The following is a 22,682-nucleotide window of genomic DNA, read 5'->3' on the forward strand; positions in this document are numbered from 1 at the left end:
AATGGGTATCTTTTACATTAAAAAAAAAGTAACTGTGCCATAAAGGAACATTATAAATGTCTGCTTGAGTTTTAGAACTGTAGTAACACATGAAATTTACTAAATTTTGGAGGAGTTATAGTCTGCATGTTTGGGGGCAACTGTAGAAGATTTATTGCAGCCATTCCTGGATGATAGTTATACATATCTTTTAATTTATGTGGGTTTTAGCTGTCCTTATCTCCAGAATGGGAAGGCTGGTCCAAATGATCTTTTCAATTCTATCTAAATCCATTGTTCCTATTATTAAACATCTTAAACAAGTTGTCCTTCAGTTTTGGTTGATAGGTAACTCACTATTTATAAGGCTTCAATTAGTAGTATTTACATCCTTTTACTGATCCAAAAATGTGGCTCCCAGTAACTTGGACTCTTTAAAATCTCACAAGTGATCTCAGAAATCACCAGATCCAACTTCATATATGATATAAAGATCCATTCTAAAGAATACTTCTCAGATGATCATCCAACACATTTAGAACACTTCCATTGATATATGTTCCCCCTGATCTCCAAGTCAACCTTTACCAATTGATTCTAGTTCTTCTCTATTCAGCTACAAATATATATATTGCACATCTTGCTATCATAGTCCTTCAGAAGAGTAGAATTTCTTCTTTAATGACTTTGGAGTCACAGAAACTGGGACCAGTTTTACTTCTATTACTCACTATCTATGTGACCTACCATGGGTAAGTCACTTTGCCTGTCAAGAGAGGGAGTTAGGTTAGATAGTCAATGAAGTCCCTTCCAGATCTAGATTTATGATTCTACATAGACTAGAGGGTAGCATAGTTAAGTAGATTAGAATTAATTGGATAAAAACATAATTGGTCAATCTATTAAGGAGTTGATATCAACTTGAGAAGTGTCCTATGAATGTATCTTGATTGTCTATTTTCCAAAGTATTATATCTTACCAGTTTTCATTTCCCAAATTTTGCAATAGTTTTTGGCCTTTTTGTTCTAATAGAAGAAAAGCCACTAGAGATAGTTTGATGTACTTTTTTTTTTTTTTAAAGAAACTAATACAATGTCAGTGGTTTGAATTAGCCACGTACTTCTTTATCAGAAAGTGTATGCACATCAGAAAACTAATTTTGAAATATTTCCTTTAATTTTTATATTGGATCAGCTTTTTAATCAGTAAAAAAAGAGAGCAGTTGGTACTTAAATATTTCTTATGAGGAGAGGAGAGAGAGAAGGGAGAATTAGTGCTATATTTTTCCATTATTCCCAAAAGTGTCTCCCAAATGCTCACTACACACCAAAAGCAAACATGTAATAGTTGTTTTAAAACCTTTACTGTATATGTAACATCAAATTAAACTAATTTGGTTTCTACTATTTTTTTCAGTAAAAGGAAAAAAAATCATTGATAAACAACTTTGCCTCTATATATACAGCTTCTTAAATCATGTTAGAAGGGGGTTTCACATACCATGATCAAGGAATTTCAAACATTAGTAATGATTTTCATCAGCAAAGATTTCTCCCTGTCCTCTAGCAATTAACATGAAAGAATAAGCTTTTTTTTACATGAATTTCATACATATTTGAAGCAGCAAAAATAACCACATATAATTTGGCATTTATGTTTATAGTTGCTCCAAAATCTTTTGAATTTCATAATGCCATTATCCAGTGTTGCTACGAAATAGAGATTGTAGATTCTAGGTAACAAAAAGTCTCTTAAAACCAACATTAAGACAAAAGAAATAAGAATCAGGGCATTATGCTAAATTTCTGGATCTAATACACTAAAAAGAGTGAAAACTTAGGAAAAGTAACTTACATTAGGAACTAAAAACCTGCAAAAGGTGAGTTTTGGTTGTACAATATTTTATACTGTGTGGATCTTCTACATCTGCTAATTTAAAACAGACATGTATTTTACTTATTTCTGCCCTATTTCCTTCTATCTCCTCTCACCCCATCTCCAACCATCTACAAAGTATTATGGAAAGGAATTCAAATCATCCCAGATAATCCAGTGAACAAAGTGTAATGCCCTGATGTGAAGTGTGTTATTAAAAAAAGTTCTGCTGTAGAAGAAAATTGGCAGCCAAATTTTTATTCATTCTTACAAAATAAGCCTATGTCACAAAGTCTTCAGAGAATCTTAATGTTTTTAAGCTTCCTATAACTTCTTTTTTCCTGAAGTGTTACTTGAATGTGGTTTATGAGACAACTTCCATCTTTGGCTTTTCCTCCACTACCACTTCCACCTCCTTCTTGAACTGATTCAATTTAGCACTTGAATAAAATGCTCTTGAATGACTCAATTGCTGAATTAACTTGGCTTTTCTAATCCTATTTGCTGTAACAAGGTTGACAGAAGGGAAAATTTCTGATGAAAAATTTGTCTCATTTGCTGGAACTGAGACTGGTTACATAAAAAATATCAAGTGGATGTCCTGCAGAACTAGGAGCTGTAGTTGTTGCTGTTGTGTCTGCAGCTGCTGCCACTGCTGAAGACTGAGCAATCCCTGTGTTGGCAGGCTCGATGGGTGCTTGGGTGGGATCCACCACAGCTTGACTCTTTATCTCCTGAGATACCCATTAAAAGATGTTTCCCACTCTACCAGGGTGATGAAATCAATTCTCAGGTCTAAGGCAGCTTACTTTTTCATATCCGTTGACATAATCTCAATCACCATATTTTCGTAGGATAGTCCCATCACAAGAGCACTTGTTGCATCTTCAAAATGGTTTGATCTAAGAGAGACCCCTGGGCTTTTGTCAGATGATGTTGGGCTAATATTAGTAGGAGCTTTGAATGGCTTCTCTTCCTTAGGAACACCTCTGGGTTTAGGTTCCCAAGCCCCTGCAGCTGGTATTGAGTTCAGGTTTAGGTATAGGGATGGAAGCTAGGGGAAATGGCTTGAGTCACAGATGCTGCTGTAGATGAACTACCATTAGTAGTGGCTTGATTGTTGAATTGTAGCTGGTGATGGTGTTGAAGTATCTACTCCTAGGTGATGCAGTGGATAGAGCACCAGCCCTAAAGTCAGGAAGACCTGAATTCAAATTTGACCACTTCCTAGCAGTGTGACCCTAAGCAAGTCATTTAATCCCAATTGTCTCAGGGGAAAAAAAAGAAGATTGTGAAAAATAATGTAAAAGGAAAGAAAGGCTAAGAACTTGTTATTGAGTCCTGGGCGAGGGGAAGGAAAATGGACAGGGGCTTAGAAGCTATTTTTGCATAAAGCCTAGAAAATTAGTACTGAATGTTCTTATTACATGATTTTCTTCTATGTAAAGAGGGGTTGAGAGCAAAGAAAGAAAAAAATATAGGAAAATAGGATTGAAGGAAATTCAGAAAATGCAAATCTCTCTCTCTCTCTCTCTCTCTCTCTCTCTCTCTCTCTCTCTCTCTCTCTCTCTCTCTCTCTCTCTTTTTCTCATATTCCTTGCCCCTCCCTCTCTTTATCTCTGTTTTTTTTTTCAGAAAGATTAGAAGGAAAAATGACTGAGGATAAAATCTTTGCATCAGGCTTCTCTGATAAGGTTTCATATTCAAGATATGTAAGGAACTAATTCAACTTTAAAAGAATAAGGCATATTTTCCAAGTGATAAATGGTCAAAGATTGAATAGACATTTATAAAGAAAAGAAATCTAAAGTAAATATAGTCATATAAAATGCTGAAAATCATAATTAATCAGAGAAATTAAATTTGAATCAATCCTGAAGTTCCAACTCAAACCTACCAGATTTGACAAAAACGTAAAATGACAAAGTCTGAATTTGACATAGGAAAATAAGCACATACTAGTGGAGCCATTCTAGGGAAAAAATATGGAATTACATCCAAAACATTACTGAAATGTTCATACCCTTTGTCCCATTGATACTACCACTAGGTCTATTATTCTCAAGAAATAAAAGAAACAGGAAAAAGGATCCATATATTAAAACAAAACAAACAACAAAAACAACAAATCTTTTTTTAGTATTAACAAATTGGGGAAAGGGAGAATCCATAATTTGGTAAATAGCTGAACAAATTATAATTTATTTATTAAACGTAACACATTTTTCCAGTAAGAAATGATGAGAGTTTTTCAGAGAAACTTGGGAAGATACATATAGAATGGTACAGAATGAAATGAGAAGAATACAGAAAACAGTTTATACTAAACTATCAACACTGTATTCCAAAGACTTAAAAACTCTTAACAGTGCAATAGATTATAGAAAACTCATTCTGAAAAATGTTTTTTACATCCTGACAGAGAAACAATGGGCAGAATGAAGCATGTTTTTGGACATGGACAGTGTAGGAACTTCTTTTGCTTGACTAATGTTATCAAGACTCTGTGGAACTCAATAGGTTTGGGGAGTAAGCCCAGGACAAACTCCTGCTGCCCATTGCCTTCCCCATTGCAAGCTAGTCCAGAAGTAGTGTTATAACCAATGCTCTTTAAGAGTGAGAGAAGAATTCTTTATTCAGCAATTCTTATGAGAAATGGATGTGCTCACAGGTGAGAGACACATTGAATACAGTAGCAGTAGCAAACTTTATACTATTAGTTTGATTCCTTACCCTTAAGGAATGGTTTGGATTGATTGGATTTACAATCAGAGTTGCTTAAAATTGATTGAACTTTCAGTCAGAGTAATAATTGGTCAGATTTACAATCATCTCTGCCCATTTCATATGTCAAAAGGCTTGTTACCTGTCATGTCATTGACTCCAGTTGATATGGGGCAGTTTAGACCTGGGCCCCTTTGTCAGGAACTTTGTTGTTCAGCTAGTTCTTTGAATCTTACTGTGATTGGTTGGAAATATCTTAACAAGATATTTCGCTCTTCCCTTCATCCTGTTTTGACATTATTTTTTAAATTAATTTTATAATTATAACTTTTTTTGACAGTACATATGCATAGGTAATTTTTTACAACATTATCCCTTGTACTCCCTCCTTTTTTTTCCAAATTTTTCCCCTCCTTCCCTCCACCCCCTCCCCTGGATGGCAGGCATTCCCACACATATTAAATATCTAATAGTATATCCTAGGTACAATATATATGTGAAGAACCGAATTTTGTTGTTGTTGTTGTTGTTGTTGTTGTTGCAAAGGAAGAATTGGATTCGGAAGGTAAAAATAACCTGGGGAGAAAAACAAAAAATGCTAACAGTTTACCCTCACTTCCCAGTGTTCCTTCTCTGGGTGTAGCTGATTCTGTCCATCAGTGATCAATTGGAATTGGATTAGTTCTGTTCTATGTTGAAGATATCCACTTCCATCAGAATATATCCTCATATAGTATTGTTGTTGAAGTGTATAATGATAAATGAAAAAAAAAATTTAAAAAATTTACCAGAAAGAACCAGAATAAAACTTATAGGAATATAAATATTATATATTTTAAAGTTATAAATTAAATTTATTATCTATTTAAAAGGAAATATAAACCCTACATATTAGAGATTCACTGTTTCATGTACAATCCTTTTTTGATATATGAAAATACTCATTTTATTGGGTGTTAAATTTAGAATAAAAAATTAAATAACAAGAAGATACTTGGGTCTTTCTAAACATATGAGAGTCTTAAACATGAGGTTTATACATACACATATATAGTTGATGCTTCAATACAAAATGTTTTTTATATTCTCACTTCATTCTGCATCAATCTATATAAAATTTTCAGGTTTCTTTGGAATTTCCTCTGTAATCATTTCTTATTAGAAAATTGCATTACATTTAATAAATAAATTATAATTTGTTCCAAGTAATGGTAATTTTTCATAACTCCTTTCCAACCCATAAAAATAGGGCTATATAGAACATATTTCTTTTAGATAAAAAAGAATGGAAAAGTGATTTTTCTGGAAGCTTTTTTTCTTCTGAATTTTGTGATACCTTGATATAAGTGGGATTTGATAGAATAAATTGACTTATGAGGTATTTTTCCCTTAACTGGAATGTAAGATTCTTAAAGGCAGGGACTGTATTCATTGCTTATGTTTGTATCCCTTTTGCTTAATATAATGTCTGGAACTTTATTTTAATCTACCTATACATCCATTCATCCATCTTTCTGTCTGTTTGTTTATTAAATTATTAATCTATCATGGGGCAAGATAAAAAGAAAGCTGTTCACTCTAGCAGAATGAGATACAAAGGAGCAGGGACCAAGCCAGTTGGATTTCTGCTTTTTCTTATGCTTAGCTTTTCTTTTCCTTTGGGTCCAGTGCCTAAAGAATTGAGGCAGTTGTTATTTTAGGCACATAATACTGTTACAGGCTCTTTTTAAATAATTCCTTTCCCCCAATGCCTCTAAAGCAGTTGATTAACATATTATAGCCCTTGCCCCTGTTTTAATTTGAGAGAGAAAAATTCCCTGGGTGTGAACTATGAAAGTTGATTATAAAGGGACTATTAACAAATCCACTGGAACATGCAAACTTCTAATGAATATTTTGCCCTTCACATGAGCCTACTAAGTGGAGGATCCTACATAGTGGGATGCTGTCTTTGAAGTATCTTTGGAATTCTTTTGGAATTACTGCCAAAGGGTATGTACTGCCAAAGCAAAACAAAAACACAAAAACTAAATAAGATTTCTTTGCCTCAAAAACAAGATGTGTTTAAGAAGTCATGAGACTGATGTTCTTGCATGAAGCATAAACTGAAGAAGCAAGAAGCATAAAAAGCAGAAGTCCATTTTTGGAGACGAGTTCCTAACTTGTATTTGAGCAATTGTCGCATTGTTTGGTTAGCATGCTGCATTTCAGGGGAAAAAAAACAAAAACAAAAAACAACACTCTTTTGGATGTAGAACTTCTGTTGTCTTTATTAAAATAATTTTCCTTTGTCTATTAAAGATACCACCCTCCTTCCAACTACCTAGATTTGTAGTTCAATGTCATCATAAGTTTTCATTCTCATTCACTCTATATCCAGTCAGTTCCCAAAAATCATTGTTTTCTACTTCCCACAACATTTCTAGTGTCAAGCTGAAAAATTAAGATCAACTCAATGATCAGCAAAGAAAGTATCATTTATTCAAGGTCATGGAATTGCAATTTGGGATAGCACACTACTCTATTCATACAGAGATACCTAGGTAGGAAAGAGAGAAATGGATACTTCTTAGACACAATTATGTGACATATTATGGAGGACATATGGTCTGGGTACATAGACAAGCTGAGCTGCAGGAGGGGAGTGTTTAGGAGTTACAGAAACGAAGTCACAGAAGTGAACTTGGGTTAACTTTACCTGGTGTGCCAGGCATAGAGGCTGTTGGAGACTGTTGGGGTGTGTGGGGGTTTTCTTGGGAGCAGTTAGAAACTACAGGCCCCCAAGGTCTGACCAGAGTCTCTCCAGATTTGACACTAGCATATGTAATTTTTTCTGTGTGAGTAGTCTTTCATCTCCATTAGGCCCCATCATTTGGACTATTGAAATAGCCTCCTAATTATTTTCCATGCCCTGTCACAATCTTTCACATAGCTGCAAAAGTTATTTTCCTGAAGTATTTGTCTAAACATGTTATTGTCTTATTTGATAAGCAGCTACCTATTTTATTATTTTATTGTCAATGGCAACCCTTCACAATAACTGTTTTTGCCCCAGATTTATTACTCTTTATTCTTCTTCATTTATAATATAGTATCCCTTTTCTCATTTCTGTCTTTTCTCTGATTGTTTCCTTTCCCCAATATTCCCCTGAAACCTCCTCTTTGCTGGATATTGCTCTTCATCATCACCTCTTATAAACCTAGTTTACTTCAAATTTCCTTCCCAAATTTCATCTTCTACATTAATGATGTCAAGTAGAAACAAGAGTTACTAATACATATAAAAGGATGCTTGTTGGTGGCATATTGACTGAGTTTTAAAATGTAACCTTATCTATATTTTATTGTACTTAAAAAAAATAATTCCCAATTACATTTTAATCTTTTTTAAGGCAACCATTGAAAGTGTAGCATTATATAGGTAGCCTGTGAGTTGTGAGCTTAATACCTCTGTTTTACATGAAATTGAGTCCTTAACTGATAGTGTCTTCCATCTCTAAATTATCTTATACTTACTTTGTATATATTTTGTACTATATGTATCTATCTCTCCTATTCTATCTTCCTACTTATTTATATTTCCCTTTTCTAGAATGTAAGCTACTCAAAGACAGGAAGCATTTCACTTTTATATCAGTGTATCCAGCATCTGGAGTAATCCCTGGCATATATTAAGTGCATAATAAATACTTATTGGTTGATTGATTGAATTGGTTGATTGAAACAACATTCTCATTGCTTTATGCATATATCTAAGTCAGAGAAAGAGTGTCTTTCAAAAAACACTTAATAGCATTTTATTTTTTTCAATTACATGTAAGGATAGTTTTCAACATTATTTTTGTTAATTTTGAATCGCAAATTTTTTTCTTCCTTCTTGTCCCTCCACCCTCTCCAAGATATCAAGCAATCAAATATAGACTATATAATCATGTTACACATATTTCCATATCAATCATGTTGTATAAAAAGAATGAGAACAAAAAGGAAAGCCACAAAAAAAGAAAAAAAAAACAAATTTTATGCTTTGATCTGCATTCAGACTTCATAGTTCTTTTTTTAGATATAGATATTATTTTCCATCCTAAGTCTTTTGAAATCATCTTAGATCACAGGATTTCTGATAAGAACTAAATCTATCATAGCTGATCATTACACAATATTGTTGTTAGTTTGTACACTGTTCCTCTGGTTCTGCTCACTTTACATAGCATCAGTTCATCAACTTTTCAGGTTTTTATGAAATCTGCCTGCTCATCATTTTTTATAGTACAATAATAATCCATTACATTCATATGCCACAACTTGTTCAGCTATTCCCCAATTGATAGGCATCCCTTCAATTTCTAATTCTTTGTTATAACAAAAATAGCAAATTTTACTCAGTTCTTTATGTATTTTAGAAATGAGGCTTTCCTTGTATTGGTTTTCTTGTGCAAAAACTTTTAAATTTAATGTAATCAAAATTATTTATTTTTCATTTCATAATGTTCTCTATTTTTTGTTTGGTCATAAATTTCCCCTTTCTCCATAGACCTGACAGATAAAATATTCCTTGCTTTCCTAATTCACTTTTAGTATCAACCTTTATATCTAAATCATGAATCTATTTCCACTTTATGTTGGTATAAAGTGTGAAATGCTGATCAATGCCTAGTTTCTCCTACACTGTTTTCCAGTTTTCCGAGCAGTTTGTCAATAGTGAGTTCTTATCCCAGAGGCTAGTCTCTTTGAGTTTATCAAATAGTAACTCTGCCACTGTTTTATGAACCTAAATACTTATCTACAATTCTATTTCTTAGCCAACACCAATTGATTTTAATGATTGCTGCTTTGTAATATAACTTTACATGTTGTATGGCTAGACCACCTTCCTTTGCATTTTTTTTACACTAATTCCCTTTATATTCTTGACCTTTTGTTTTTCTGTATGAATTTTGTTATTATTTTTTCTAGCTCTATAAAATATTATTATTATTTTGTATTTTTATTGGTATGGCACTGAATAAGTAGATTAATTTAGGTAAATTTCTAATTTTTAATGAACAATTGATATTTTCCCAGTTGTTTAGATCTGACTTTTTTTTGTAAGAAAAGTGTTTTGTAACTATTTTCATATAGTTCCTGGGTTTGTTTTGGCAGGTAGACTCCCAAATATTTTCTATTATTTACAATTTTTTAAACAGAATTTCTCTATCTCTTGCTGTAGGACTTTGTTGGCAATATATAGAAATACTGATGATTTATATGGGTTACTTTATATCCTGCAACTTTGTGAGTTGTTAACTGTTTCAAGCAGTTTTTTAGTTGTTCTCAAGAGTGATAGTTTTGTTTCCTCCTTGCTTATTCTAGTTCCTTCAATTTCTTTTTCTTCTCATTGTTAAAGCTAGTTCTTTCTAGTACAATTGATGAAGTGGTCTCTTGTTACTACGCAAAATGCTCTGACTGCACACCAGCAGATAGGGAATTAAATGGACAAAAATGGAATAATTTTGGTGAATAATAATGGTGATAATGAGCATCCTTGTTTCACCCTTGATCTTACTGGGAATGCTTCCAGCCTATCCTTATTACATATAATAAAACAATAGTGTCTCAAGAATTGATATCGTGCTGATTCTTACAAGGCATTCTGTTGGATTTGGAGTTAGGTTTCACATCTTGCTTCTGTTCTTTACTTCCTGTGATCATGGGGCAATCAAATAACTTCTTTAGGAATTTTCTGCTTTCTTTGCTGTAAAATGAGAGAATTGAACTAGAATATTTCTAGTCCTTTCAAGCTATTGTTTTCTGTGATTCTGTAATGTCACTCTATCAAGTGTCTTCAAAGAGCCACATTGAGGTTGAAAGGCCATAGATGAAATTTTTTGTCCATTTAGTTCCCTATCTGCTGGTTTGCAGTCAGAGCATTTTGCGTAGTAACAAGAGGCCATTTCCCCAAGAGCCTAGAAGGACACAGTAAAGTATGGCCTCAGTTGGACACATATGCTAAAGAAGGGAAAGAGCTAATATTCTGACTTATAGTTAGATCTGGGTTTGACTCTTGTCTTTGTCACTTACTAGCTATGTGGCTTTGGGGCAGATCATTTCCCTCTTCTGGACTTCAATTTTTTCATATGCACTATGAAGAGTTTGGTTGCTTCTAGATTTTAAATTCTGAGATTCTATGAATGGGAAACAGTTGTCTAACATGAAAGAACCATTGAAAGTTTATGAAATGAAGGTAAAGGCTATCTGAATTTCATAAATGGCCAAGACATTTTTGTCTTGGTAATGACATCTAAAAAAGAAGAAGTTGGAAGCAGCAGAGGTCTGGAGAGGGCCTGGATCTATATGATCCCTTCCAATGATATCTCTGGCATCTGGTGAATTCTCCAGATGAGGAGAGCGACAGGAGGGAGGATCATCAGTGAGGTCATTATCAGGACAGCCCCAACAATCACCAAAGTGATAGCCCAAGGGGCTAGGATTGTCCTTTCCATTCTGACTTTTGGAAATCTGCAAGTAGAAAGCAGAGTCAGATTTCACGTAGAAAGTTACATTGTTTCTGACTAAATTGTCAAAGACATCAAAAAGAATCTAGATTTTTTATTTTAATGTCCTCACTTTGGAATGTCCCTTTATATTATCCCTGGTGGTTTATCTCTTTGTGTCCCTGTTTCTGTCTCTGATTCTCTCTCACTCTTTGATGGTATGTCTCTCATATACTTTTATCAATGACTCAGATGAAACTGTATATGCCATCTTTAGACAAATTCTAATAATGTGAAGATGTGAGGGAGAGCTATTACACTGGAGGATAGAGTTTGTGTCTGAGAGATCTAAGAAGATTAGGATGATGGGCTTAATTCAATAAGGCAACATTCAATCAGAACAAATGTAAAGCCTTCTTTATTGAATTAAAAAATCAGTTGCACAAATATATGAATGTAGGAATTGTTTTATTCTTCATATTGATATCATCAAATACCTAGCAAAGTGCCTGGAAAATAATAGGTAGATACTTAGTTAGGTAACATAGTGTATAGAATTCCAGGCCTTCCAGTCAAGAAAGCTCATTTTCCTAAATTCAAATCTGGCCTCAGACTTACTAGCTATGTGATCCTGGTCAAGTCACTTAACTCTATTTGCCTCAGTTTTGTCAACTGTAAAATGAGTTGAGGAAGGAAACAACAAGCTATTGTAGAAATAATGATGGAGATGAAGGCAGAAAGCTTGAGCTGGGATTTCAGCTTTGGAATTTTAGTAGGCAGTAACCTTTTCTGGCTTGTTTCTTCTTTTGGAAAATAAACAGGAGTAACTAGGTAATCTCTGAGGTCCTCTCTAGCTCTGTCTATGATTAAAACCATTCTATTAACTTGGAGGTGAAGAATATATCAGGGGACATATTCCCTCAAGGGAATAATCACCAGAAATGGGTTATGGAGAAGGAGGCCATGTAGACTGCTAAGAATTATTGGTTTGTGCCACTTAAGGAAGCTACTGATAAAGTAAGTCACTTTAACTTTCTGAGCTTCAGTGTCCTGATTTGTTTTTAAGAAAAGAAAGCAAAAAGAAAATAAAAGAAAAAAAGAAAAGGAAAATAGTTTCTATATCTTAGGATTGTTGTGAAGAGCAAATGAGATCATTTAAATAAAATACTTTGGAAACATAAAAATGCTGTGTCAATGATTATCCTTATTCTTATTTTTCTTGTTCTTAACCTCCCCCAATACCAAGTTTTTTGTAGCTAGTACAGATTTTTGTCTCCAAGTCAGTTTCTAGCAGCATCAAAAAGTGCTGGAAATAAAGATGAGGATTTAGATGCTTGACTAAGTTCTATCAGTTATTATTTCCTAGGAGGAAAAAATATATGGGATAAGGTGAATTAATTTAGTTTTTTAGAGTGTAATAATTATAAGTCCAAAGTCACATGGTCCAATTGATTTGAGGTGAAGCAGCATGGTTCTGTATCTAGAGTGCCAGGTCTGGAATCAGGGTACCTGCATTCAAATTCTGATTCTACTACTTTCCATCTAAATGACTTTGGGCAAACTCAAATTCAACCTTCTTTAAGCTTCATGTTCCCCTCTCTGCGAAATGAGGAGTTGGATTAGATTACATATTTGTTTCCATCCATTTCTAAAGCTAAGATCCCATATACTATATATATATATATATATATATATATATATATATATATATATATATATATATATATATAGATAGATAGATAGATAGATAGATAGATAGATATATATATACATATTTGTTTCCATCCATTTCTAAAGCTAAGATCCCATTCCCTGAAGAAGCAAATGAGCCAATAGGAAACTATCATCAAAAGAATCATTTTGAGCTATCAGAAGCATCAGAAATGAGGGATTTTCTGAGTAGTGCTTTGGGTTTTCCTTTTCAATGGAAATTTATGCTGGTGAAAGTGTCTATTTTCATACTAATTCTGGGAAATGAGACTGTTGGCAGGATCCATATGAGTAAAGCCTTGTCATAACTGACACTGTTTGTTGTGTGTACTGTGTGACATGGATCCCATGGTATTTGGTGTTGGTACAAACACAATGGCAAGTGTTTGTTAAGAAAACAGCGTACCCTAGCTTTCTGGTTAGTCAGAGTGTTAATGAAATGGCGAGAAACTTAGTCAGGTGAGGATGGAGAATGTAGGCAATTCCTCTTCTGGAACAATCTGGGAGTGGAAGGAAAAACCCCATAATGGTTGCTTAGACAAACTTTGCCCAAGAGGCTGTTTGTTTAGATTGTAACCAGGTTCTTTATTGAAAGTCTGAACATGGTGGTTAGAGGAATTATCAAAGGAAATCCCATTTTCCCAGTGAAGGAAAAAAAAAGAGGCAGCACAGTCTTGTAATAAATAATGAGAAAGATGATAGCTAGGACATATGTAGTATGTTAAGGTATACAAATGGCTTTACATCTTATCACATTTGATCCTTGCCATTCCTTCTCTAGCTCATTTTACAGATAAGGAAACTGAGGTGAGCAAGGTTAAGTGACTTGTCCAGGGCCACACAGCTAGTAAGTATGAGACTGGATTTGAACTGAGGAAGGTGAGATTTCCTGATCCCAGATGAGTTTTCCTGACTTCAGTCCCAGCATTCTATCCACAGTGCCACTGAGCTGCTCATCATATTTCTAAATACTCATAAAACTATGGAATTCTTATTCCCTTTGGATCCCCTTACTGTCACTCGGCCACTCGGATTCTACTGTCATAGTAGTAAAAGGAGACTGCACTTCATTTATTATGTATCATTTTCTGTTTTTCTTTATTTCAATGGTTATCACAAACAAGGAATTCATCACTAATTGTACATTAATGATGATAAGGCTATGTGTGCTAATTTGCTAGACTGGACATTTGGAAAGCAGACATCAATCAGTTACTGATATGGCATAGTAAAATCTGCAGTGCCTTTTCCTTCTACTACTGTAGCCTTTGAAAACTGAGGGTCATATTTACACCCCAATGAAACTCATGAGGCTGGGCTTTGGAGAAGATGCTAGTGACTTAGTTCATCAAACTGCTAATGCCATTTCAAACTGCATTCAAAAGAATGTATTAGTCAAGTGTGAGTTGTTGCTATCATCAGCAACTATCCCTGAAAGAGCTCCAGAAAGCAGCCATATGAAGCCTTTTCATCTCTTACTAAATGTAGGACTCAGAATGTCTTTTTCATTTCTACTCAAAACATTTAAACAGCTTTAAACAAAGGGCTCCACTTTGCGATGAGCTAGCCTAGGGATGCAGTTTCCCTCTTCTGCAGCTGCTTCCCTTAAAGGCCTCTAAAGGGCTAAACTTTGAAGGGTTGTTCTCAATATTCATGACTCTCATTACTGGGAGCTTGGAGTTTTTCTTACCTGTCTAACCTGAGTTGTAAAAATGTCCTCAGCCTTCCAAGGTTCCAAATGGATGAATGTTATTTCTGACTGTGTTCTAGTTTAGGAGTGGGCTCATTGTTCTGGCTAGGATTGAGCAGGTCATTCCTTTGTTGTTTACTGAGAGAAATGAGACCACTGATGCTGAACTGGCTATATTTGAGATGATGACTGAGTGGAAAATGAAGCCAGGTGGGTAAGGAAGAAAAAAGCCAAGACACTCCCAGTATTCAAATGTCATTTCTTGTAGGACAGTATCATTAATAAACTGGCACACATTACCAGGGGAACCCAGGGCAGCTCCTCCAGTGGACATAAATACTGAAAATAACTATGTGGTCCTGAGCAAATAGATTCACCTCTCTGAGATCGTTTGTTAAATGGAGATACAAATACTTGCTTTTAATACATCGTAGGATAGTTATAGGGATTATATAGTAAAAGTACCTAACATTTATGTATTATTATTTTTTTTATTAAAGCTTTTTATTTACAAAATATACACGTGGATAATTTTTTCCAACATTGACCTTTGTAAAACTTTTTGTTCCAAATTTTCCCCTCCTTCTCCCCAACCCCTTCTCTAGCTGGCAGGTAGTCCAAAACATGTTAAATATATTAAAATAATTGTTAAATCCAATATATGTATATATATATATATTTATACACTAACATTTACGTATAAAATTTTTAAACATTTTACAATATTTTATCTCATTTGATCCTAGCAATAGTCCTGAATTTTAGTTGGGAAAAATTTGGGGAGTAGGAAGGTTTGTAACTCATAATTTCTATTTCTGTTATGGATCTGTTACAGATGAGGACAATGAATGACTTGTGCAAACTCACCTAGCTAGTAAGCATCTGAGGCTGTATTTGAAGTCAAGTCTTTGAAGTCAGTTAGCCACTTTGCTGTCTAATTATTTTTTTACTGCTAAATAAAAAGAGCCTTGATTGTGAGACACCTGAATTTTAGTTGGGAAAAATTTGGGGAGTAGGAAGGTTTGTAACTCATAATTTCTATTTCTGCTATAATATTTTTAGAATCACCCAGCCAGTAAAAATCAGAGATAGGCCTTGAATCCAAGTCCTCCTGACTCTGGGGTTAGCTCTCTATCCATTAGACTATGGCTGCTATCTTAAGCTGAATTAATATAGAATTTTTTGGCTATATTCCACCTTCTTATTTCCAAGTCATTATTTCAGTCTATGTACTAAGCATACCTAATAATACTATTTTGGTGAGGGGAGCAAATTAGAGTGAAGTGACTTGTCCAGGATCACACATCTAGTAATTATCAAGTATATGAGCCTTGATTGTTTATGAACTCAAGGCACTGCAGGGTTGGAGGCTATATCTGCTGCACTGCACAGATGTCCCTACTAAATAATACTTAAACCATAATAATGTCAGTTCAAACAATACTATCCTACATTTATGGAGAATTTTCTTGACAAAGTATTGATAAATCCAAGGTAAGCAGCATACACATTATCATCTGTTTAACAGACACGGAAACTGAGACCCAAGTAGAATAACTTACTTGTATTAACAGAGCTAGTTAACTTTATCAACTAAGGCTTTTTAAAGCCTTAAAAAGTGTTATAATGAGGCTTCAAAGACAAATTATTTTCATTCCAAAAAGTGTTTTTTTTTCCCATTACAGGTTGGCTTGTATATATACTTTTTTGCATATTGTTCTTCCCTTTAGAGATTTGGACATAGTCCCAAGGGACCAAGGACAAGGCCATGTTTTTCTGGCTTTCTTTGGATCTTCAGTAGGTATTTGATAGATTTTTGTGGGGATTGGGCTTCACATCTTTGGTTTTAGAGTAACATCTTGAAAGTTGGGGTTAGTTTTCCCTCTTCCCTTCTCTTTTTTCCCATAGATCCCATTGTTCACTTCCTCTTTCTTTCTTTCTGATATCCCCTCCCTTCTCCCTCTTTGCCAGTTATTGTCCCTCGAATTCTTTATACCTAGTCCTAATTCTCTTGCCAATATCCTCCCTTCTTCAACCCCGTCCTCTTTTTTGTTGTATCTTTGAAGCCTTTACTTTGTAACTGATAAGTAATCATAGGCTAGGGGCAGCTGGGTGATACTGTGGATAGAGCACCAGTCCTGAAGTCAAGAGGACCTGAGTTCAAATCTGGTCTCAGACACTTAACACTTTCTAGCTGTGTGACCCTGGGCAAGTCATTTAACCCCAATTGCTTCAGCAAAAAGAAATAATCATAGGCTAGTCCTCTGACTTGCAACCCTTCAGTTCAATTCTATGCTTTGCATGTGTATATTTTTACTCTAACTAGAAGATAGGTTTTTAGAAGTTAGGAATTATAGCATCTATATGGTTCATATGCAGAAGTTAACCAATTCATACTTCAGGGCCTAACACCTCCTAACATACTGGACTGCATGCTCTGCCTTGGGTAAACCACTTCTAGGGGACTGAGTTTACTTTTGTATGCCATCTTTTTAGGGATGATAACTAGATCATTGAATTAGAGCTGGAAGAGTTTTTAGAGGTCACGTAGGATTATAACCCCTTGGAGAGTATCAGGCCAAATTTCCTTAGTTTATAACTGAAGTCCACAGACTTGTCCATGGATGGCAACTGGAATGATGAGGAAAGTCAAAATGAGGTCATATAAAGCTTAGCTGAAGGACTGTTGAAGGAAAGAAGACTTAGAAGGGTCTTCACACTCTTCAACTTGATATTTAAAGACCTTCACAGGCTGTCTCCTGCTTCCTTTTCAGATTTATTATACATGACATCACTTGGTTCATTCTATATTCAGAGAAACTGGCTTGTTTGATATATCAGCATCTGTCTCTGCTTTTGTATGGTGGCTCTCCAAATGCCTAAAATTTATTCTTGTCTTACCAACATCTCTTGGAATCTCTTCAAGCCCCTTACCACACACTACCCTTTAGGAGAAACCTTTCCGGATTCCCTTAATTTCCAATGTTTTGTTCTTCAAACAATCACATTCTCTTATTTGGGGCAGTGAGGTGGTGCAGTGAATGGAATGCCAGGCCTAGAGATAGGAAGACTTATTTTCATGAATTCAAATCTGACCACTGACTAGCTCTATGACTTTGGGAAAATCATGTAACCCCATTTGCCTCAGTTTCTTCATCTGTAAAATGAGCTGGAGAAGGGAATGGCAATCAAACACACTCCTGTAGCTTTGCCAAGAAAACTCCAAAGGTGATCAGATCCAAATGGAACCAGACAAGATTGAAAGAGTAAACAACAAGTTCACTTATTATAAGGAATTTTCCAGAGTAAGTTTTTTGGAGGCAGGGACTATTTATTCTCCTTCATTTTGTCTTTTTGTCCAGTAGTGCCTTAAGCAGACACGTAATAAATTCTTATTGGATTGGTTTAGGATGCTTTCATTAAGGACTAAATGTTATTCAACCTTAAAGCCTATTATTGAAACACAAATATCTTTAGTAATCTATCAGTCTCACCTTTACTTTCTAAATACCTACTTAAGAGAGCTCCAGACAAACAAATGCCCCTCGAGGATGTCATGCTTTCAAATTTTAAATTCAAATTTTCAGACTAAGCAGCTTCCTTCACCCTCAACTTTGAAGAATGATCTCATAAAACAGGAATAATATCAAGGCAGAGCAAAGGCACTTTACCACTTATAGAACATAAAGGAGAATTACCTTTTCCACCTGTATCTGAGACTCCTTATGAAGCAAGATATTCACCAAGTAGTCCCTGGAATCATGGAAGCACAGAGAATTTTAGCTAAAAGAGATGTTAGGGATCCTCTAGGCTGATCCTCTCATCTTAACAAGTGACTGTTACCTTACACTTATATTTTACCATATCCTTTTCAAAGCCCTTTCCTAAATTTATTAATCTTATTAGATCCTTAAAACAATCTATACAAGGAGATAGGAATTATTAGAACTAGAATCTTAACCCTTAGTCTAGGGCTATTTTCATCAGGTGAAACTTCTTACACATCACCATAATTCGCTGAACCTTCTGTTCCTGAATGGCCTTCTTTGTGTTTGTGGTGGTTTGTCAGTTCATACAAATCCTTACAGTGCTTGTTTTGGTCAAATTGTAATGCTGAATGAATCCCTGATGATTATTAGTTGCTCCTGATCTACCTACCCCTTTCATTTTTTAGATGAGAAAATTAGAGCCCGAATTAATTAAGTGATTTATATAGTTACACAGATTTAAGCAAGAGAGCCACTATTTGAACACTGGTCCTCTGTTGTCAAATTTAATGTGCTTTCCATTCATTAGATAACCATATTAAGTTACTTCCCTATTTGTATTTTGTATTGACAGTGTAACACTCATCACAGCTGCATCCTTCAGAGTAGACCTTTTAGAACCTGTGGTGACAAGGTTATTCCATTGATGGCTATGGCATATGTTTTAATGAGTTTGGATGTACAATAAATAGCCTGATTTCAGGCAATTCTTGTTAACACTGAGGTCTCCAGGGGAAGTCAGGTGAGACAGATGGCTATCTGAGAACCATGGCACTTTTTGCTATGATTGATTATTCTATCCTCACCAAAGCAAATAAAAAATCAAGAACCTGGACTATAAATAGAGATCAGGAGTCATCCTAGCCACTGGTATTGAGTGGTATAGTAGATATAATGAGCTGGTCTCCTGGATGGTTGTGATGGGGAGATGATTATGGGATGGTTATTTTTGATAGAATGGAGCAGATGGAGGAGGAGGTATGAAGAGTGTGGATCACTGGTTGTGCCTGTGTAACAGGTGAATTAGATAGGAAGAAAGAACCTTTGAAAATAGTCATCATGTTGTAAGTATGGATTCTTGGAGCTAGTGCTATGTCAGGTATTCAGGGTAAGGATTCTAGTCCAAGGCAGATGGGCAGCCAGTGGCACTGCTGGAAAAAGAATAGGAGCCCTGGGTGCCAGTGTTGAGTGCCATAGAATAATACTAGCAGGTGGCTCATGATGGATAGAGTTGGCTTTATATCTGAGTTGGCATTTCTGAGTCTCCAGAGAGAACCAACAGTGCTCAGAGAGAAGCCAGTGGATTTAAAGCAGCAGAAAGTGTCTAGGACTTGGTTTTGTGTGTGTGTGTGTGTGTGTGTGTGTGTGTGTGTGTGTGTGTGTGTGTGTATGGCACAGAGTTTCCAGATGAATTCCCTACAAATCTGACACATTTGCAAATGTTTGTACATAAAAGAATGAATAAAAGAATGACACAAAAGACATTATCTACAGATATCACAGGAGACTTGTTTGAAATCCAAAAAAAGGTTTTTGTTAGGCAGACCTATTTCTGAAACTCCATACCACAGCTGTCTGGCTTATTTATTTTTTACTAGATGTGTGTGGTTATGACATATTATGCAATCAACTTTTCCATATGTAAAGCTCCAAGATGCTAAGAGGTAAGAGAGAAATACAGAGAGAAACAGAGAGAGACAGAGAGAGACAGAGAGATAGACACAGAGAGAAACAGAGAGAATTACCAAATGATTCATATTTATTTCTATAAAGTTGAGTCAAGTCAAATATAGGAAGCAGAGCAGTATATTGGAAAAAACACAGGACTAAAGGCAGAAAACCTTGGTTCTGTCCCCTTCTTTGCTACTAATTAACTGTTTGGCCTTGGCCAAATTATTCTTTTTCACTGAGACTCAGTTTCCCAATGTGTAAGATGATGAATTTGGACAAGATGGGGTTAAACACCCTTTTAATTTTGATATTCTTTGAGTCTGAGTCTAATGTTTTTAATGAGTTTAGTAGCTCCAGTGTCTAATGTTATGTTGTCCAATTGCAGTTGGCTGATTTTCTTTGCCCACCTCTTCCACTGGGACTTTCCCTTCAATACCAACTTAACCTGTCTATGAAAAAATTTCTGGAATCTGCTTTACATATTCTTCCCCCAACTTACCTGGATTTGTTCTCCAGACATTAGGGATGCATTCAGAGTATTTCAGGGGAATCCAAAGTTTGCTTGTCAACCTGTACTGGATCCCATTTTTTCTTAAAACAAAACAAAACAAAGTTTGCTAGTCAACTAGGAAATAACATCTATTTTTATCCACTTCTTACCTCCCCAACCTACCTTCAGTGGAAGAAAGAAATCTAAGTGAGAAGAAAGTTTGTCCTTTAGTTAGGGAAGGGTGACACTGAGGGTGGAGTGTGTAGGTAGGTGTTGATCTAGGCTACCTTATGCTCTCTTTCTTAAAGAGATAGCTTCTTATTAGTGAGCTTTAAGGTATGAGGAGTGTAAATGGGCTTACTTGAGTCTTGCTTAGGTACATTCCTTGTGATTTGCTGAGAAAACATATCTTTTTCTCCCTGCATCTCTCTATTTCTGTCTCTCTTCCTGTCTCTCTCTCCCTTCCTTCCTTTCTTTATCCCTCTGCTTCTCCCCACCTCAATTTGAAGATGTGAATCAATAAAGGGGAAGTATGGGGGTTTAAGCATTCAGTACTATAGTTTTCTGCATCTTGAATCAAGAATATTGTTGTTGTTTTTTCCCTCTTTTGATTCTTTTTCCTCCTATGGTTATTTCTCCCCTCCTCCTCCTCCTCCTTCTCCTCCTCCTCTTCTCCTCCTCTTCTTCTTCTCCTCCTCCTCTTCTTCTCCTCCTCCTACTCTTCCTCCTCCTCCTCTCCTCCTCCTCTTCTCCTCCTTTTCTCCTCCTCCTCTTTCTTCTTTTTCTCCTTCTCCTTCCTCTTCTTCCTCTTCCTCTTCTTCTTCCTCCTCCTCTTTTTCCTCAACAGATGGCCAGTGGAGAACTCCCATCACCCTCTTTCCTTACTCCTATTTTATTCTACAATGCAGGAACTGTTTCAGTGAAACTAATTCAAGCTCAAATCTGATTCTGATGATTACTAGCTATGATTACTTAGGTAATCACTTATTCTCTCTGTCAGCCTTACTTTCCCAATCTATAAAATGAGAGTGTGGCTTTGATGGATGCTAAGACTCTAGCTCTAAATTTATGATTCATGATAAAATAACATCTAAGCTCCTTTGTAGTTCTAAATCTGTGATCTTATGGACCCTTTCTCCTATAGTTGATGCAAAGTGTGAGGTTGTGTTGGGCTGCACAACGAAGATCACTTTGGATATTCTCAAGGGCCTCAATTCACCCTGTAGCATTAGACTCTTGGCTTGCCAACCCGCAAGACTTTGGCAATGGATTAAACCAGACCATACATGAGTGCTCACCAGGAATATGGACTAAACTCAGACTTCCTTGTAGTTTTGCTTAGTTACACCCATCAATAAATGTGAAACCCTTAAGAACTGGGCCTCCTGTTCAAAGTTCTCCAATCTGCTTTCTGCTTTCTTTATCTATACTTTCTTCTTCTTCTTCTTCTTCTTCTTCTTCTTCTTCTTCTTCTTCTTCTTCTTCTTCTTCTTCTTCTTCTTCTTCTTCTTCTTCTTCTTCTTCTTCTTCTTCTTCTTCTTCTTCTTCTTCTTCTTCTTCTTCTTCTTCTTCTTCTTCTTCTTCTTCTTCTTCTTCTTCTTCTTCTTCTTCTTCTTCTTCTTCTTCTTCTTCTTCTTCTTCTTCTTCTTCTTCTTCTTCTTCTTCTTCTTCTTCTTCTTCTTCTTCTTCTTCTCTCTCTTTTCTTGTCGTCGTCCTCCTCCTCTCCTCCCCTACCCTCTCCTTCTCTCTCTCTCTCTCTCTCTCTCTCTCTCTCTCTCTCTCTCTCTCTCTCTCTCTCTCTCTCTCTCTCTCTCTCTCTCCCTCCCTCCCTCCACTACTCACTTCCTTTTCTATCCTTCTCTCCCAGCTCAATAGTTCAGGACTTTGATGCTTGGTATTGAAGTTATTCAGTGCTTTCCTCTTTTAATAGTTCTAACTCTGGAAAGTGTCCTAACCTATTGGTTTGAGAAGATAGCTATCCCACCACTGAATAAATAAAATTAAAACTTAGAGAAAGTAAACTACCTCCTTCTGTCCTATGGGCAGAAAATATTGAAGAAATTAATGCTATAGCTGGAATATCTAGGGAAGTTTCTAGTGACTATATGGCATAGGACTTTACAAGACTATCTGTGATTTTGACATAAATATTACTGTTCATGTTTACATAGCATTTCATAATTTTCCAAGGGCTTTTATCCACAACATCTCTTTGAAATTTGAAGTGCAAACATCCGTCCTGTCAAGGTAATAGATGGTAGAACAAGTGCTCAAAGCCTGGGCAGAACCAGAAGTGGATTGG

The 22,682-nt window shown here is 35.6% G+C and overlaps 1 long non-coding RNA gene and 1 pseudogene across 1 annotated transcript; both read right to left on the reverse strand.

Moving 5' to 3' along the window:
* Positions 1–1,695: 1,695 nt before the first annotated feature.
* Positions 1,696–7,293, reverse strand: LOC141553017 (UV excision repair protein RAD23 homolog B pseudogene; annotated as a pseudogene).
* Positions 7,294–8,352: 1,059 nt separating this feature from the next.
* On the reverse strand, positions 8,353–20,700 carry LOC141558857 (uncharacterized). The gene is made up of 4 exons (XR_012487157.1): positions 20,564–20,700; positions 20,390–20,481; positions 18,151–18,205; positions 8,353–11,077 (listed from the first exon to the last, which is right to left on the reverse strand). It is a non-coding gene; the product is annotated as an uncharacterized LOC141558857 (long non-coding RNA).
* Positions 20,701–22,682: the final 1,982 nt, after the last annotated feature.

The sequence above is a fragment of the Sminthopsis crassicaudata genome, chromosome 2 (assembly GCF_048593235.1).
Source record: "Sminthopsis crassicaudata isolate SCR6 chromosome 2, ASM4859323v1, whole genome shotgun sequence".
Taxonomy (NCBI): domain Eukaryota; kingdom Metazoa; phylum Chordata; class Mammalia; order Dasyuromorphia; family Dasyuridae; genus Sminthopsis; species Sminthopsis crassicaudata.